General features: G+C 34.3%; 1 protein-coding gene across 1 annotated transcript in view; it reads left to right on the top strand.

Moving 5' to 3' along the window:
* Positions 1 to 3,603: 3,603 nt before the first annotated feature.
* LOC306666095 (uncharacterized protein) overlaps positions 3,604 to 14,798 on the top strand; it is a 100,330-nt gene continuing 89,135 nt past the window's right edge. The window contains exon 1 of the mRNA XM_079147935.1: positions 3,604 to 4,219. The gene's annotated coding sequence lies outside the window, so the exon portion shown is untranslated. The remainder of the gene's footprint in view (positions 4,220 to 14,798) is intronic.

The following is a 14,798-nucleotide window of genomic DNA, read 5'->3' as shown; positions in this document are numbered from 1 at the left end:
TTATATACATATGGGTTCATGTATGCATTTTGTTTATATTGTTATTCCTTGATGATTATCGTGATAGTATAGTTTCATAATATTCGTGAATATCAGGTAATGATGAGACTTCTCTTGCTCTTATAATTGAAGAGTTTTTTGGCTTAATTTATATATATTTAACTTTGTGGTGAATTTTAGAACTGTATGCTTTGGTTCCTTCTTTCATTAAAAGTAATTCATGTTGATTTTTTTTTTTTTTACTATTGCATTATAGTTATGCCTAATATTTTGGTTCATTTTGACATTATCATGCAGGCATGGAATATAATTTTCTTCACTTCAGTGCCCAGTTGTTTCCCTTTCTTGCTCCATGTACCTTCCTGTCTTCCTTCTATTTATTGTTTTTAAAAAAATTACTGCTATATAGATACACATAAAGGTAGAATTCACTGTAATGTAGTCATATATGTACATGGTGATTTTGATTAATATATTGTAGATTAATTTGGGGAAAATTGTCGTCTTTATATTGATAAGATTTATCATCTACACATGGGATTGTAACTGTCTTTTTGTGCTTCTGATGAATTTTATTTTCTCGTAAGTTCTACCTATTTTCTAAACATGTATACTTGTGAATATATGATACGCATATTGCACCTATATAAAACTTAAATATGGTGTTTATACCATTTTTAAACTGAATATACCATGGCCAAATATGTGACTGACCCCTAGTGACCATTTTCCCCACTAGGAAAATACTATTTCTCTCTTCCCAGATGTACATTGTCTTGAACCATCTGCCTGTGTTTCAAGTGTTTGAATGAGTTCTCTTGTGTTCTTACTGGTTATCATGTTCACATGTGCTGTAATTTCAATGTTTCTGTGGTGGGTAGTATAATGTATCTTCAATAGCAAAAAAGTTTCCACAAGTAGATAATATCTTAAACAACTCTTGAGTTTTTGAGTTATATATCTTCGACAACACTATTTAGTTTTGTCTATGATGAGATTTTATTTCATATTTCTCTAATTTCTAAAGATGTTGATTTTTTATGCTTATCGAACACTTACATATCTCCTATATGAATTGATTGTTCAAGGCCCTTACCTGTCTTTCTTTTGTGGTTTCTGGTTTCAAAGATAAAAGACAGAGTTTGATTTCAGGGAATAATGGTGCTATTTTTAATTATTAAAAAAATTAATTTGCCTTTTTTCTTTTCTTGAGTATACATTATAGGTTTCTTGTCTGTCTTATATTTGGAGATTATTTTAAATGGGATTGTAGGGCTTATCTTTGAAAATTCTAATAGAAAAAATGAATAAGGGAAATCTCTCTTCTGCATGGCTATAGGAGAATGAATATATTTCCTCAAAATAATTCGGTAAGTAAATTGTTGAATGACATACTCAGAAAAACATCCACTTCTCTTTCTTTAAGGTTTTTTTTTTTATGTTTTTGACAGTGGATCATGCATTCTACTGTCTGGATTTTAGAGTTTAATACAAAATCACATGGGAGAAGATTTGGCACATTCTAGAAATATTCACACATGATTTATTATTTATTGAATGACATGCTGTGGAGATAGCAACAAGAGAATATTTATTTTTAGAAATAGTTACATATTTTTCAATTTATTATATGCCTTTTAGATTCATTTTTTTCCTGAGTTGTGCTCAGGCTCTGGGACTGTTGTGTGCTTTTTTTGTACCCAGCAGTTTTCAAACATTTACCCTTATAAAGAATCTGGGTTGGTAGATGTTTCTGAAGAGTTCATTAATATGAAAGAAGAAGAAAAAATCTGTGTTGCCTCTGTGATGTCTTCTCTAGGCACTCTCTTCAAAATGGGAAGAAAAATAATATTTCTCCAGATCAACATCCTCATATCAAGAACTAACCAGCCTTTGAGAAGCTTTGAAGGGAATTCATATAATTCTGTCTCTGGGTAGATCTCTGTGCGCTGTTGAGTTACCATTTAATGTCCAGAAACCTGTCTCATCTATACAATGGGAATAATTTTCAAGGATAAAGATGGATAATATGCTTTATGGAGGCTACCAATATATGTATGTGCTGTGGCCCACAGCTGGACAAAACACCTGGAAGACACCATGCAGATATTAATTATTGATCCATTGTTTGCCACTCACATTAATTTTCTTTCAAATCTTGTAATGACCTTTTCACTGTAGGCACCCATGTCATGCATATGCTTGAATTTAAAGGTTGAGTATTCCTTGTCTGAATTCCAGATTCTAATTCTGTAGTGGTTTAAGGTGGTGCAACTAACATGTTTCTCCTTGTCCTCCTTTTATTCTATGTCCCCAATAAAATAGTTCTCTGCTCCATGCCTTTATAACCCATGTTCAGCTATGTTTAGAAAATGACATGGAAAGCTGTATCAATTGCTGATTCATAAAGGAACATTGAGATTACTTCTGGATCATGTATGTCCTTGTTATAAACTGAACGAGGATTTCCATAGGTCCCAGGTAGGAAATCTCATAACCAGTAAGCTATGTGAAAAGGTTTTGTTTACGTATATACAGACATAGCTGCAGGCAAGTCTATTGCCTGCTTTTCTTTCAGGAGAGGACTATAATTCCTTACCAATATTTCTTCTCAGATCCAAAAAATAGGAAAGACACTGCCCTGAATGAGAGCAGACAGCTATAACCAGAAAGTTTCCAGAAGTAGACTTTATCCTATCAAATCCTGGTCATGGTTTATTCCATAACAGATATCAGATGGTAAGCAAAAGACACTCTACACAAATACATAAATCATAAAAAGATATATTATATAGTAGTATGTATAAACACACTTAACAGGCACACAAGTAGAAATCCTGCTTTCTTGACTAAGTGTCACTAAATCCCAAAATAATAAGAAAAATATATCATGTGGTGTAGTGGAGGTTATTTGGGCTTTCAAATGCAACCCTTTTTTTTTTTTTTTTTTTTTTTTTTTGGTGCTGGGGATTGAACCCAGGGCCCTGTGCTTGCGAGGCAGGCACTCTACCAACTGAGCTACCTCCCCAGCCCCTAGAATTTTTATATAAATAACATTTGACATATTTTGTGGCTGCACGTCCTGAGGATGAAATGATTGATGCCTCTAGTGAAAACAAACAAACAAACAAACAAACAAACCAGCTTTGATTGGATAATGGACTTGAAAAGCATTAATATGAATAGTGTGATCTTCCTGGTTGCTTTCGGCCTTTGCTTTTTTTTTTTTTTTTTTTTCTTTTTTCTGAGGCAGAAGCATATTCAAACCATTTTCTAGTGGAACAGATGTAATATTTGAGGACGACTGAGGGGTGAGAAAATTGAAGGTTGTCTCATTGCTTTCCTTATAAGTTATGTAAAGAACAAAATGAGCACTTATTAGTAATAGGAGTGACATTTAGAAGACTGAAGAGTAAGAAAAGTACTTGAACATTATTTCTTCAGAGAGATTCTTTATTGTTATAAAAATATGATTAATATGATGTGTTATGATACATTTAAGATATGTCAGTATTATTGATTACATTTACATTTTGCACTTATACAATCCTATACTAAGCCCTTAAGAATTCAGGGAAATCAAACTTTGGAATATGGCTTATTAGCAAAATTTAGTAATGTATTTAAAGTATAATTAAATTTTATATGAATTCATAAACCAGGCACATCTGCATTGATTTCTTTCCTAGATAAGAAAAAGCTAGAACATGTTTGAATGCTCTTCACTGAGAAAACAGAGCCAACATTAATGCAGCTCACAAACTGATGTGAATACTCATTCCACAAAAGATATTTTTAAAGAATTGTTTTTTCTTCAGTTACACTTAGTCCTCATAATAGTATGTGGGAAGGACTTTTGCATTAGGTAGTTGTCACCAACTGTAAGAATGTATGGTGGAAATTCAGGCCACAAACAGATTCCTTACAGTAAAACCCAAATAATAAATGGCAGTACATTTTGGTTTGCAACAAACTTAGTCACAGTACTAGCCACCATAAAGTCTATGTATAGATTTTTTCCCTTTTATAGGACACAAATATCCCTATGGAATAAAAATGTGCACTCTTCAAGATACTGCACTCTGACACAGAGATCAAAAGTACTGTACCACCACTTCCAACCTCCTACAGTTCTTCCCCATGGACGAGGTTCCCCCTAGAATGCAGTGCCAGTTCATCCTGAAGCCCAGGCACCTGGCTGTGTCTCAGGATTCAAATGGTGAGTTTGCTTTTCCTCCTTTACAAGAACCTTCCTTTGGCACAAGATTTCCTTCCTGAGCACAAATTTAGTACAAAGACAAGGATCCAAATTTTCATCCTGATGAAGTACTTTTTCTTTTGATTCTTCTAGTGTTTTAAAAGGAAAAGCTGAAGGTTTAAGATCATGGTTTTATAAGTAAGCAATAGGCATGGCTTCTCTATAAGTAGCAGTAAGTAGCAATAAAGTCACTTTTTTCTTCAGCTTTTCCTTTTAATCTCTTACCCATAGCAGAGTCAAAGAAGCTATAAGTGCTTCTTTGTACCCAAATATGCTATGTGTGTGCTCCCTGAAATGTTCACATTATATAAAGAAAGTTACCCATTGATGGGTATAAGAAGACAGTGAAGTCTTACCTGGATACTTGTACTGGTTAGTATGTGAGCACTAACATGATTTCTAGAGAAGTCTCTTCTTAGCTGAATAATCTAATATACATTCTGTGTAAAATCTCTCTTTCTTACCCACCCCACAGTATGGATTCTTACATAGTAAGGGTGGTGATCAATGAAAGAGCCCCATAAATTACCATACTTTTGCTCTTCCTTAATGTATACAAGTATGACTTCAAAAGAAACAAAAGAAAATGGATACTAACAAAAATAAATGTGATTTTTAAAGAGAAATAATTTCTACATCTGCCTTTTTCACTCTGAACCAACTAAAGGATTCAGTGAGCAGCATCATCAATGTGTTTTGCAAATCAGCAAACCTGGGCTCAGGAGGGAAAGTGTAGACCTTGTGAGATCATTGAGGACAACTCACTTTCTGCCACATGTCAAATTATGGGCATAATCTGAATGCCAGATGAAATTCCAAAATATTTTGTCTTCCTATGACACAATTGATGTAGTATTAAAGAAAAAGTATCTCATACTCCTTTTAACTTTAATTTATAATGACACCAGTTTGTGGAAAAATTGTATCCAAACTTAAGGAATACTGACAAATCACCATTCATTGTAAAGTTTTATTTTTATTTGATTTAGGTATTACGCAGTATGAGCCTTTAAAAGATAACCTCCCTTAAAGCTTTTAAAATTATTTAGTTAACATTATTATTTTCATACTAAAACAGACTCTCTTAAATAACTGGAACTTTGGTATGTGCTGTGTCTACTTCCTTCCACTCTGACACTTGACATGGTCTGTTGGAGTAGAGGATCCAACACTTGACACAGTCTGTTGGAATAAAGGACTCAACACTTGACACAGTTTTGTTGATCGTCCTCCATCTTGGGGACGATAGGCGTGGCATGTCTCCATGTAGCTGCTTTTTCATATTAATAATCAATATATCATTAGAAACTTATTGGGAAGGTTTTACTGTATTGGGACACAAAATAGTGCACAATAAAAATTTGGCAGTTGTACATAGATAAAATATATGAAGATAAACAATTGTAGCTGTGCTTGAGTTTAAAGGAGCCTAGGATTACTTAGTATAATAATAGATGGATAAAGAGGCATTCCTCTGAGCTTGGATGGGTTGTTTAGCCTTTGTTGCTTTCTTAGTTTCAATAGTTGATTCTACAGATACTTTACATAATAAAAACATTTAGCTTAGTCATAAATATAATTTGTGCTTTTCCTATGTTTAGTCTAATTCTTTGAGAATCAGAATAAGATTATAGTCTGCCATTATATGATATTAGAATAGACTAAATATTAACTATAATTTGATTTCTTTGCCCTTTAATAATAGTAAAAGTTTCTCACTGTTAAACACTGGAGTTCATGGTGGGAGTGGTTTCTCAGAGAATCTAGTGATGTGTTTGTTCTGAAGGTTGAAGACTGCCAGATCATGGTGCCCTCAGTTCACCTGGGAGACGAGGTTGTTTTAATCTAGCTGGGATATAAGATTGCTTTGGTCTGGACAGTCATACAGAGAGAATGTGTACTTTGAGAAGAAGCATAGTTGTACTTTTGAAGGTTTTTCTTGTTTTAAACTTAACAAAAATGATATAATCATTACTAAAAAAAATCTATAAAGAGGCTGGCAGAAAAAATAAAGATAGATTTAGCCTCAGAACACTTGGTGTCTCAATGTGCTGTTTCTCCACCACGCTGATGCCTCCCATCCACCTAGGACCCCCAACCCTTCTAGGGCTGGATCCCTGCAGGTATGATTATTATTATTATTTTTTTTTTTACTATGCCACATTGATTCAAAATTTTAAGTTTTGGGGGACCAAATGGTTATAACTGCTCTCTGTACCCTTTGTTCATTTTCTGTTCAATATGTTTTTCTTTCTAGAAGCCCAGATTGCTTTTTACTGCAACCTGCTGTGCTCTGCCACTTTCTCCATCCATTAGTGCCATCACATCTTTATTCTTGCCTCCATGCACAACTTAAATCCCATGGTATCAGGATAAGAACCCTCTTGCAGATATATTGCTTGATTCTCCCTAATTTTCTCTACATCTGAGAATATCTCACCTCTTGCTGAACTGTAAGGACTCCTAGAGGAAATCATACAGCAGAAAGGCAGTTTAGAATCAATAATGTCCAAACTCAAAAGGCAACTCCGTATTGGCTGGGCTGTCTTAACTCTGTTTTTCTAAGGTAGTTTCCAATTTTTTCAATCATGTTTTATACACATTCCCCAAACTTGCACAGATAACTTTATCATGTTCTGTTGAACTCACCTCAAACATTTTACACTCCTGAAGTTGTTAATGGTTCAGTTATCAGGAACTCCTTTTCCATAAATCTCCAGATCACTGTTTTGCTAGCTTAATTGCAAGTTGTTTAAATCTGTCCACAAATATCTGATCTAGGTGTTAACCAGAGATGTAGGCAGAAGTTGTCCACAAAACTTAGGGTTCCTACTATTATATTTTCTTCTTTCTGCCATTCCCTCTTTCCATGAACTGTGGCTATCACTGCCTTTATTTTCTAGTTCTGCAAGCCAGCCAGACTGAACTTTCTCTAAAAATATTGTCAACCCCTCCAGCCTTTTCTTTCCTCATGCTAAAAAAATGAATGAAGAAAAAACCCCACACCCCAGTGCCATGCCAATGCCTTCTTCCAAGTGTTAAACTTTTACCTGTATTCTCTATCTTAATTTAGTCATTCTTTGGTGGCTCCATGAAAAATTACTTCCTTTGTCCAATGTTTTTAATTTTTATCTGTGCTTTTGTGCAGGGGGAAGGGAAGAAGAATAGTGGTCCAATTTAGAAGTAAATTTTAAAGTGTTCTCTTTTTATATTTAAATGGTGTGAAAATCCATAAACTTTCATGTTGGAGTTAAACGTTTTGACACTATGGTGTGGTAAAAGAATAATGCCTATTTCATTTCCCTTAACTCTATTTTGCTAAAACACCTTTCCCCACGTAAGCCCTTTCTCACTTTTAGTGTAAAGCACTGTGCCGGGTGCTCATTGCCCCGGTTTCACTTCCCTCCTTCCCTCTGAGTAGATGTGGCTTACTTTCTTCTGACTGCCTTTGATGCTTTCTTCCTCCCTGATGATGTTTCATCTACTCCTATCCCTGCTTTTATCTTCACCACCACTAGTCTTGCTCCCTTCACTGAAACCAGTCTTTGTTACCCGTATGAGTCACTGTGAACAGGCCAATCTCACTCATATTTGTGGCTTTCCATGCTGCCTTCAACATACTTTCTAAAATTGTGTACTGGAAAGATATGCGAGAGATTTTGCAGTTGTAAAGGAAGGGAAAAATAATCTAGAAAATTAGTCCTTTGTCTCCATTATCAGTAGTAGAGTGAGACATCAAGTAATAAACATTGCTTGTTTCTGGAGAACAACTTAAAACAAGCAATACCTCTTCTCATTTTTCCCTCATCTTGCCGTCTTTTTTTTCTCTCTTCCCTTTCTTCTCACATTTTTTTCCCACATTTAATTGTGGCCTAATTCAATTTTCAACATTTTTACATAGCTTGTCCTATCTTGTACAATGGTAAAATATATGCATGTGCATAAAGCAGTTTATAAAGTTGTTTTTCTTCAGTAAAAGAAACTTCCTTTTGCCTGTGAGATTTTGGGAGATAAACTCAAGTAAACAGTTCAGTGAAATCCCCCAAGAGGAACATATAATAAGTTTCTCCATGATTTACAATATAGTTATAATTATAATGTAACCTCATAGGTTTTCTTTTTGTTAATAATGAACCACTATAAGAATTTTGCATCTTTCAGCCACTGTAATAAACATATTCTAAAGTAGATATTATAGAAGCAAGGATAAGTAAATTTCACTAGTTTCCTTCATTTTCAATTTTTCTGAGATTCAGAGTGGAATATTCTTAGAACATCTATCATAATCTGGGCTGGATGCTGTAGTTTGAGCACTAATTTGGACACTTCACCCATCCCAGCAAAATCTCCCAAGCCAGGACAGCTGTTTGGAGTGCCTGTAGCAGACATCTGTGAGGATAACCATCTACCCAAACCTTTACTGGTACCTCTTGGTCTAGACTGTAAACTAAGGGTAAGGGTATTTGGGAGGGAAGTTCTCTGGAATGCCAATGTGTCCTCACATGGGAAAATGATAGAAACCATTGGCATTAGCTGAGCAGTTTTTTCTTACTTCAAAAAATTTTTAAAAACTCATGGGGCTGAGGAGATAGCTCAGTCAGTAGAGTGCTTGCCTTGCAAGCACAAGGCCCTGGGTTCGATCCCCAGCACCACAAAAAAAAAAAAAAAAAAAAAAAAAGAAAGAAAGAAAAGAAAAAAGAAACTCATGTAGACTCATGTAGCAATTGCAACATAAGGAAGAGATAATCTAATCTGTTTCATGAAAAAGCAGCATAAAACTGCTCAGATAAATTAGACTGTGCTCTGTAAAGAATCAACATTGCCCCTCACCTATCCTTTCTCAAACTCCACACAGTTCTTAAAGTCTTCTTTGTCACTGTAACAGAAGAGACTTCTCAATCTTGTGTTTTCTGAGGTTTTAAGGACTGGTTTACATGTATTTCCACAATTTCTTCATCAAGATATATTCTGTGGAATATAATTATCCTTTTTTTTTATAGAAGAAAACCACTGAGCTTGCATTTTATCCCACTGAAACAAAAAACACTGATAAAAACATTTATTGAGGGATGGCGTTATGTATCAATGGTAGAGAACTTGCCAAGCATGTGTGAGGCACTGATTTGAATTCCTAGCACCACATATAAATAAATTAATAAAAATAAAGGTCCATCAGCAACTAAAAAATTTAAAAGAGACATTTAATGAGTATCCAGTATCCTTCAAGCTTTATAATAAATGGATGGCATTTTATGTTATGTTGTAGCTCTGTATATGGCAGACACTATGATTGTCATTTTATCATTTTAACTTTTACAACAATTTAAGGGGCAGTTATTATTATCATCAACATTGTTACCTTAAAAATGAAAAAGTAACCACAGAATATAAGGTTACATATGAAATAACTGGCTTTCAAATCTCACGAACTTTTTGTCTCCAAAATCTTTTCTTTTTTAACACTGCAGGTAGAATACATACAAATAGAAAAACAAGAAATTTGAGAAAACTTAAAATCTACTCTCATTAATTTTAAAATATATAATATTATTATTAAATATAGTTACCATGTTAAACAAGAAATCAGCTGAACTCCTTTTCATCTAGCTGAAACTTTGTATCAATTGACCAGTATATCTCCAGCCCAAGTCCCTGGTCACCGCCATAGTGTTTTCTTAAAATTGACTTGAACACTTGTAGTCAGCCTCTGGCTCTGGTGCCTCACTGCTCTCACATTGGCCTCTGACAGTCAAAGAAAGCAAATGCCTGTTCTCTTGAATGTACATCTTCAGGCAGTCCGCTAACATAAGGTCTTGCAGAGAATTAAAAGAAAAACTGAATAATGGATTTGAAGTAAAACTGAACTGTGAATCTGTTATTACTATTGTCTTAAAGGTTGAAGTCCATCTTTACATGTCCCATTATGTAGTTATGGAGCAAGATACATGGTTTGTTTCAGTATGTGTAATATTTCTTTCTGGAAAGATCTAGAAGGTATAAAATTTCACAAAGCTGACATTGGACTTTAAAAGTCACCACCAATCATAAGATATGTCAGATGTGCTTTAATTTTTCCTTCTACTACTCTCAACTTCACGTCTGCCACCCTTTGCACCAAATCAAAGTTTAAAAAAATTTATTCTTTCTAACTTTTCATGAAAGTAGAGTCTGTTTTGACATTAATACAAACATGGAGTGTATCTTTTTTAATTTTTAAAATTTAGATGTTTTAGTTATACAGGACAGTAGAATCCATTTTGATATAATTATACAAGCAAGGAATATATCTTAGTCTAATTAGTACCCCATTCTTGTGGATGTACATGATGATGGGGTTCATTGTGAAATTTTTATATATGTGCACAGGAAAATTATGTCAGATTCATTCCACCATCTTTGCTTTGCTTATAACCCTTCCTTCCCTCCATTCTTTATTGTCTACTGAACATCTGTTTTACCCCTTCTTGTGGGTTAGCTTCCACATGTTGGAAAGGACATTATTCTTTGGATTGTGCACACTGACTGACTTTACTTAGCATGATAGTCTCCAGATCCATCAATTTACTGACAAATGTCATAAAGCCATTCTAATTTATGGCTAATACCCCATTGTGTGTGTGTGTGTGTGTGTGTGTGTGTGTGTGTGTGTGTGTGTGTATCACATTGTATTTATTCATTCATCTTTTGAAGGCCACCCTGGTTGGTTCCATAGCTTAGCTATTGTCAGGTGCACTGCAGTTAACATCAATGTGACTGTGTCACAAGTGTGCTAATTTTAATTCCTTCGGATATATACCAAGAAATGGGATAACTACATTGAATGGTTGGTGCCATTCTGAATTCTTTTGAAGAATCTACATACTGCTTTCCAGAGTGGTTGCATCAATTGACAATCCCACCAGTAATACATGTGTGAATGTACCTTTTCCCCCACATTCTCACCAATATTTATTGTTACTTGTATTCTTGATAATTGCCATTTTGACAGGAGTGAAGTGAAATCTCAGTGCAGTTTTAATGTGCATTTCTCTAATTGCAAGAGATATTGAACATTTCTTATATATTTGTTGACCATTCATATTTCTTCTTTTGAGAAGTGTCTGTTTAGTTTCTTTGCCCATTTATTGATTATTTGATTTTGTGTTGTTAAGCTTTTTAAGTTCTTTGCACATTCAGGAAATTAGTGCCTTATCTGAGGTTCAGATGGTAAAGATTTTCTCCCATTTTATAGGCTCTCTCTTCATGCTGTTTGTTTCTCTGTGAAGAAGCTTTTTAGTTTGATGTCATCCCATTTATTGTATTTTTATTTTAATTATTGTACTTCAGGAGTCTTGTTGAAGAAGTTGGTTACTAAGCCAACTTGATGGCATGTGGGGACTTCATTTTCTTCTAGCATGAGCAGGGTCTCTGGTCTAATACCTAGGTTTATCATCCATGTTGAGTTCAGTTATTTGCAGGGTGAAAGAGAAGAGTTAAATTTTATTTCACTACACATGGGTTTCCAGATTTTCCGGCACCAGATTTTTGAAGATAATATCTTTTCTCCAATGTATATTTTTGGTGCCTTTGTCCAGTATGAGATTATTCTACTTATGTGGTTTTGTTTCTGTTCTTTCTATTCTACTCCATTGGTGTTCTTCCCTGTTTTGATGCCAACACCATGCTGTTTTTGTTACTATAACTATATAGTATAATTTAACTTCTGGTATTGTGATGCCTCTTGCTTCCCTTTTTTTTTTTTTTTTTTTTTTTTTTGGCTAAGGTTTGCTTTTACTCTTTAGGGCTTGTTATTTTCCCAAATGAATTTCATGACAGTTTTTTTCTATTTCTATGGAGAATGGCACTAGACTCTTTTTAGATGTTGATTGAACTTTATTTTATTCATTTATTTTTATGTGCTACTGAGAATCAAATCCAGCACCTCACACATTCTATGCAGGTGCTCTACCACTGAGTTACAACCCCAGCCACATCATTTGAATTTTAAGAGGAATTGCATTAAATCTTTTGGAAGCTTTTGGAAGTGTGGCCATTTGGTGAATATTAATTCTGCCCATCCAAGTACATAGATCTTTCCATCTTCTAAGTCCTTCAATTTTTTTCTATAGAGTTCTGTAGTTTTAATTGAAGTTTCACCTCTTTTGTTAGATTATTCCCAGGTATGTTTTTGAAATTATTGTGAATGAGATAGATTTCCTAATTTCTCTTTAAAGTTGATTCATCAGTGATATATAATAGCATAATTGATTCATAGCATTTTGCTGAATTCATTTATGAGTTCTAGAAGTTTTGTGGCAGATGTTTGTCTTTTTTAATTTGTTCTTTTTAATTATATATAACAATAAGGATATTGTGACATATTTATTGAAACATGGAGTATATCAAATTCTAATGGGATCCCAGTCTTGTGATCATACATGATGAGATTCATTGTGTTGTATTTACATATATAAGGAAAGTTTTGTCATTTATTCCACATTCTTTTCTATTCCTGTACCCATTTCCTTCATTTCCCTTTGTCTAATCTACTTAACTCCTATTCTTCCCCACTACTTCCTTGTGTTTTAGCATCCATGTATCAGAGAGAACATTCAACCTTTGTATTTGGGGGTTTGGCTTATTTTACTTAGCATGATAGTCCATGCTAGGATCCATCCATTTACTGGCAAATGTCAGAAAGTCATTTTTTTTTTATATATGAGCAATATTTCATTGTGTATCTATACCACATTTTCTTTATCCATTCATTTGTTGAAGGGCTCTTTGATTGGTTCCATAGCTTAGCTATTGTGAATTGAGCTGCTATAAATACTGATGTGTCCACATTACTGTAGTAGGCTGATGTTTTTCTTTTCTTATGAGGGAATGAATCCAGGGATACTTAACTACTGAGTCATCCTCACCTACCTTTTTTATATTTCATTTAGAGACAGGATCTTGCAGAATTGCTTGGGCCTTGTTAAATTGTTGAGGCTGTCTTTGAACTCCTGATCCTCCTGCCTCTGCCTCCCAAGCTTCTGGGGCAGTATACTGATCTTAACTCCTTTGGATATAGAGTTTTTAGGTCTTCTAAATATAGGATCATGTCATCAGCAAATAGAGTTTGATCTCTTATTTTCCTACTTCTATCACTTTAATTTCTTTCTTTGTCTAATTTCTCTGGCTAGAGTTTCAAGGACTATGTTGAGTAGAAGTGGTAAAAGAGGGCATACCTCTCTTGTTCAAATTGTTATAGGAAATGCTTTCATATTTCTCTATTTAGAATGTTTGCCTTGGTTTTGATGTGTCTAACTTTTACAATGTTGAGGTATTTTCCTTCTATCCCTGATGTTTCTTTTTCTTTTTTATTTTGCATTGCTGGAGATTGAACCCAGGGCCTTGTGATCTATATCCCCAGGTCTCTAGTGTTTTTAAGATGAATGGATACTGTATTTTTTCCATTTATAGAGATAATCTGTGATTCTTGTCTTCAAGTCTATTTATTTGATGAATTACATTTATTTATTTATGTATATTGAATCAATTGTGCATCCCTGGGCTTAAACCTACTTAATCATGAATTTTTAAATAATCAAAGAAAATACAGAACACTTTTATGAAAACATATAGCTTACTTATGGTGACTTTCTAGTTCACTGACTTCCTAATAAAAGTTTTCAAAACTACACTTTTATTAAGCTTTTGACATAATTATCAAATATACAATAATGAGCAAACATTTGTTTTACAACTAAAAGTAGACACAGATATAAATTCTATTTTCATAACCATTTTGCAAATACACCTTCCTCTCATCCCTTAGGGCCTTTACTTTAAAAGTGAACTAGAAATGACTATTTGCTGCTTCTTTTACCTTAACCGCATTTGGCATTCATTATGGTTCTTACCCCTTACCCACATTGACTTAAGTTACATCTATAATTATACAGTTAAAGTGTACTGTATTTTGTTCCCCATATTCTTGGAAATTCCCTACATTTGTAAATTCTTAAGTCAAGAATCTTGACCATAGCAGAGGTTTCTGTACACTTTTCTCAGGCCCCATCTTCCATGGGGTTGGAATGCAGAAGATCCTGGTGTAGAAAAGGACCTATCTTGCATCCCAGGACCTGTGACATGGAAAACAAATAAAGAAAAACTGGTGAAGAATTTAATGTACCTATACCAGCTGAGTAGCCGAATGCTCATAGAACCAACATCATTTTAATAAAATTAGGTGTTTCCTCATGTGGGTCATATGTTCCAAAACAAACCCTGTTTGAGACTTATGAAGTAAAGTATCACTAAAGGGGTCTAAAGGGCTTGAGCTAGATGGGTTTTGCTTAAATGTAAGACTAGCACTTCAGGGGCTGGGGGTATAGCTCAGTTGGTAGAGTGCCTGCCTCGCAAGCACAAAGCCCTGGATTCAATCCCCAGCAACTCCCTTCCAAAAAAAAAGACTAGCTCTTCAAACTTAAATTTGAATAATATTGCTTCAGACACTATAAGTTTAATTCCCTAAATCTTTGAGTCTACCCTCAAATTTAATTCCTGGAATCTC

Source organism: Sciurus vulgaris, assembly GCF_902686455.1.
Source record: "Sciurus vulgaris genome assembly, chromosome: 7".
NCBI lineage: Eukaryota > Metazoa > Chordata > Mammalia > Rodentia > Sciuridae > Sciurus > Sciurus vulgaris.
Note: the sequence above shows the minus strand (reverse complement) of the source record. Positions and strands in the feature narration are given on the sequence as shown.